Below are 4,865 nucleotides of genomic sequence, written 5' to 3'. Positions count from 1 at the left end.
GGGATGGGAAGCACCACACCCCTTTGCTAGCCCAGCTGAGGCAGCATGAGCTCATGGGTGTTCTCGACTGAAGGGAAAATGGCCTAGAAGCAGGGGAGCCAACAGCCGCCATGGGCAAGGGGGAGACCTCTGGTGGAAGGAGCTGGACTGGGAGAAACCCGCCCTCTGTGGTGCTGCCGCCCCGAACTCAGAGCTACAGGGAGCGTGCAGCATGCACACCAGCAGCCATTTACAGGGCCCAGGACTCTGGTCCCTGCTGCAGCAGCCAGGAGCCCCAGACCCGTTTGAATTTCCTCCCGTTGGCAGGCCTGCCTCGAAGCAAAAGGGCCGTGGGTCACGTCCAAGGAGACGTAGTAAGTAGGAAAGGTTCCAAGGCTGTGGCCTAAGGGCTCGTGCACAAGGGAGACTCTTCAGAGACAGCTACTGCATGTTAATTTAGGGTAAGGCAACGTGGCTAGAACGTGTGTCGCACGTTGCTTTACGGGTGCTCCCACACTGGGGCTCGGCGGCCCAGGCAGCATTAGTGTTGCTTGTCCCAAGGAGCTGTCACTGCTGCACGTAACGGGGGGGCTGCCAGCTCGGCAGGTCCCCCCAAGGCACCGTGCCTTGCCCTGCACCGTGCTAGGCCTCACTGTGTCTGTGGGCCTGGGGTGCAGGACTGGGGAGAGGAGCGGAGCTTCCAGTTCCTGGCACCAATGGCCGCCTGAGCCACTTGCGCTTGCTGGACCTAGCTGGATGACAAAAGTGAAGTTGGCAGCAGCTGTGAGGGGCTGGAAAGACCCAGCCTCTTTCTCTCTCTCTCCCCCACCCGGGCCGAAGAATGAGCCTGGGGAGTCTCCACTGCTGGAGCCAGGTTGGCAGGGCTCAGGAGGTGGGGGCCGCCAAGTTGAGAGGGCCCCAGTCCTGTGGAGCGGTGAAGTGACCTGGTAGCTTCCCGCAGGCTGGGCGTGAACCTCCCCCCCGCCATGGGCTCCTCTAGGCACCCATGTTCCACTGGACTCCTTGAAAGCAAATCTGCAGTGCAGACCCGGCATGTGTAAAAGTCAGGGCATGCTACCCTGCCACACTGCAGGCTCAACCTGCTGGGCCCCTCCACACACCCCCAGCTGGGGGGCTTCACTAGCTGGGAGCCAGCCTGAATACACAGGGCTGCTCCCCAGGGCGATCTAGGGACTATTCCTGTAAATATTAGGACAGGAATCGTGTGCCTAGGCTGCATGTTCAGTGACCCAGGCCTAGTGCACACTAATGGGGCGCTGAGCTATGCAAGCAATCAGCTGCTTGCCCCATTGCACCCCCACCCGACACACGTGGGGCAGTGGGGCTCTTCGCTGGGGCTGCTGACACCGTTCCCACAAACTGGAATTTTTCTCTCCTTATGAAATCAGGGTAGTTGCAAAATAGAAAAAAAATCCCCCCGACGCTCTTCTCCCGCCCCCATTGGGCAAGGCGGGAGCGTGGGTGCACATGTGAGCTGCTGTTACAACATCCCAGACACAGAGCTGGACGAGCTTCCTATGACTCAGCAATGCCACAATCCACACAGTGCACAAGCATAGGAGGAAAGGCCCCGCCTGAGCTGAGCTCCAGAGCACTGTGTGCTGGAGGCTGCTGAGGCGCTGGTGACGGGCTCCCTCCAGCGCTCTTGCTGTGCTCTGGAGCAGTGTGTGCCAGTGCCTGCGAAGGCTGCTGAGGCGCTGGAGACTGGCTCCCTCCAGAGCGCTGGCTGTGCTCCGGAGCAGTGTGTGCCCGTGCCTGCGAAGGCTGCTGAGGCGCTGGAGACCGGCTCCCTCCAGAGCGCTGGCTGTGCTCCAGAGCAGTGTGTGCCAGTGCCTGCGAAGGCTGCTGAGGCGCTGGAGACCGGCTCCCTCCAGAGCGCTGGCTGTGCTCCGGAGCAGTGTGTGCCCGTGCCTGCGAAGGCTGCGGAGGCGCTGGAGTCGGGCTCCCTCCAGAGCGCTGGCTGTGCTCCGGAGCAGTGTGTGCCCGTGCCTGCGAAGGCTGCGGAGGCGCTGGACACCGGCTCCCTCCAGAGCGCTGGCTGTGCTCCGGAGCAGTGTGTGCCCGTGCCTGCGAAGGCTGCGGAGGCGCTGGAGACCGGCTCCCTCCAGAGCGCTGGCTGTGCTCCGGAGCAGTGTGTGCCAGTGCCTGCGAAGGCTGCTGAGGCGCTGGAGACTGGCTCCCTCCAGAGCGCTGGCTGTGCTCCGGAGCAGTGTGTGCCCGTGCCTGCGAAGGCTGCTGAGGCGCTGGAGACCGGCTCCCTCCAGAGCGCTGGCTGTGCTCCGGAGCAGTGTGTGCCCGTGCCTGCGAAGGCTGCTGAGGCGCTGGAGACTGGCTCCCTCCAGAGCGCTGGCTGTGCTCCGGAGCAGTGTGTGCCCGTGCCTGCGAAGGCTGCTGAGGCGCTGGAGACTGGCTCCCTCCAGAGCGCTGGCTGTGCTCCGGAGCAGTGTGTGCCCGTGCCTGCGAAGGCTGCGGAGGCGCTGGAGTCGGGCTCCCTCCAGAGCGCTGGCTGTGCTCCGGAGCAGTGTGTGCCCGTGCCTGCGAAGGCTGCGGAGGCGCTGGACACCGGCTCCCTCCAGAGCGCTGGCTGTGCTCCGGAGCAGTGTGCCCGTGCCTGCGAAGGCTGCGGAGGCGCTGGAGACCGGCTCCCTCCAGAGCGCTGGCTGTGCTCCAGAGCAGTGTGTGCCCGTGTCTGCGAAGGCTGCTGAGGCGCTGGAGACCGGCTCCCTCCAGAGCGCTGGCTGTGCTCCGGAGCAGTGTGTGCCAGTGCCTGCGAAGGCTGCGGAGGCGCTGGAGTCGGGCTCCCTCCAGAGCGCTGGCTGTGCTCCAGAGCAGTGTGTGCCCGTGTCTGCGAAGGCTGCTGAGGCGCTGGAGACCGGCTCCCTCCAGAGCGCTGGCTGTGCTCCGGAGCAGTGTGTGCCAGTGCCTGCGAAGGCTGCGGAGGCGCTGGAGACCGGCTCCCTCCAGAGCGCTGGCTGTGCTCCAGAGCAGTGTGTGCCCGTGTCTGCGAAGGCTGCTGAGGCGCTGGACACCGGCTCCCTCCAGAGCGCTGGCTGTGCTCCGGAGCAGTGTGTGCCCGTGCCTGCGAAGGCTGCGGAGGCGCTGGACACCGGCTCCCTCCAGAGCGCTGGCTGTGCTCCGGAGCAGTGTGTGCCCGTGCCTGCGAAGGCTGCGGAGGCGCTGGACACCGGCTCCCTCCAGAGCGCTGGCTGTGCTCCGGAGCAGTGTGTGCCCGTGCCTGCGAAGGCTGCGGAGGCGCTGGAGACCGGCTCCCTCCAGAGCGCTGGCTGTGCTCCGGAGCAGTGTGTGCCAGTGCCTGCGAAGGCTGCGGAGGCGCTGGAGACCGGCTCCCTCCAGAGCGCTGGCTGTGCTCCGGAGCAGTGTGTGCCAGTGCCTGGGAAGGCTGCGGAGGCGCTGGACACCGACTCCCTCCAGAGCGCTGGCTGTGCTCCGGAGCAGTGTGTGCCAGTGCCTGCGAAGGCTGCTGAGGCGCTGGTGACGGGCTCCCTCCAGAGCGCTGGCTGTGCTCCGGAGCAGTGTGTGCCAGTGCCTGCGAAGGCTGCGGAGGCGCTGGAGTCGGGCTCCCTCCAGAGCGCTGGCTGTGCTCCGGAGCAGTGTGTGCCCGTGCCTGCGAAGGCTGCGGAGGCGCTGGAGACCGGCTCCCTCCAGAGCGCTGGCTGTGCTCCGGAGCAGTGTGTGCCCGTGCCTGCGAAGGCTGCGGAGGCGCTGGAGACCGGCTCCCTCCAGAGCGCTGGCTGTGCTCCGGAGCAGTGTGTGCCAGTGCCTGCGAAGGCTGCGGAGGCGCTGGACACCGGCTCCCTCCAGAGCGCTGGCTGTGCTCCGGAGCAGTGTGTGCCCGTGCCTGCGAAGGCTGCGGAGGTGCTGGACACCGGCTCCCTCCAGAGCGCTGGCTGTGCTCCGGAGCAGTGTGTGCCCGTGCCTGCGAAGGCTGCGGAGGCGCTGGAGTCGGGCTCCCTCCAGAGCGCTGGCTGTGCTCCGGAGCAGTGTGTGCCAGTGCCTGCGAAGGCTGCGGAGGCGCTGGAGTCGGGCTCCCTCCAGAGCGCTGGCTGTGCTCCGGAGCAGTGTGTGCCAGTGCCTGCGAAGGCTGCGGAGGCGCTGGACACCGGCTCCCTCCAGAGCGCTGGCTGTGCTCCAGAGCAGTGTGTGCCAGTGCCTGCGAAGGCTGCGGAGGCGCTGGACACCGACTCCCTCCAGAGCGCTGGCTGTGCTCCGGAGCAGTGTGTGCCAGTGCCTGCGAAGGCTGCTGAGGCGCTGGTGACGGGCTCCCTCCAGAGCGCTGGCTGTGCTCCGGAGCAGTGTGTGCCAGTGCCTGCGAAGGCTGCGGAGGCGCTGGAGACCGGCTCCCTCCAGAGCGCTGGCTGTGCTCCAGAGCAGTGTGTGCCCGTGCCTGCGAAGGCTGCGGAGGCGCTGGAGACCGGCTCCCTCCAGAGCGCTGGCTGTGCTCCGGAGCAGTGTGTGCCAGTGCCTGCGAAGGCTGCGGAGGCGCTGGAGACCGGCTCCCTCCAGAGCGCTGGCTGTGCTCCAGAGCAGTGTGTGCCAGTGCCTGCGAAGGCTGCGGAGGCGCTGGAGACCGGCTCCCTCCAGAGCGCTGGCTGTGCTCCAGAGCAGTGTGTGCCAGTGCCTGCGAAGGCTGCGGAGGCGCTGGAGACCGGCTCCCTCCAGAGCGCTGGCTGTGCTCCAGAGCAGTGTGTGCCCGTGCCTGCGAAGGCTGCGGAGGCGCTGGAGACCGGCTCCCTCCAGAGCGCTGGCTGTGCTCCGGAGCAGTGTGTGCCAGTGCCTGCGAAGGCTGCGGAGGCGCTGGAGTCGGGCTCTCTCCAGAGCGCTGGCTGCTGCATGTGTCACACGCT

This window comes from Pelodiscus sinensis, chromosome 25, assembly GCF_049634645.1.
Source record: "Pelodiscus sinensis isolate JC-2024 chromosome 25, ASM4963464v1, whole genome shotgun sequence".
Classification (NCBI taxonomy): domain Eukaryota; kingdom Metazoa; phylum Chordata; order Testudines; family Trionychidae; genus Pelodiscus; species Pelodiscus sinensis.
Note: the sequence above shows the minus strand (reverse complement) of the source record.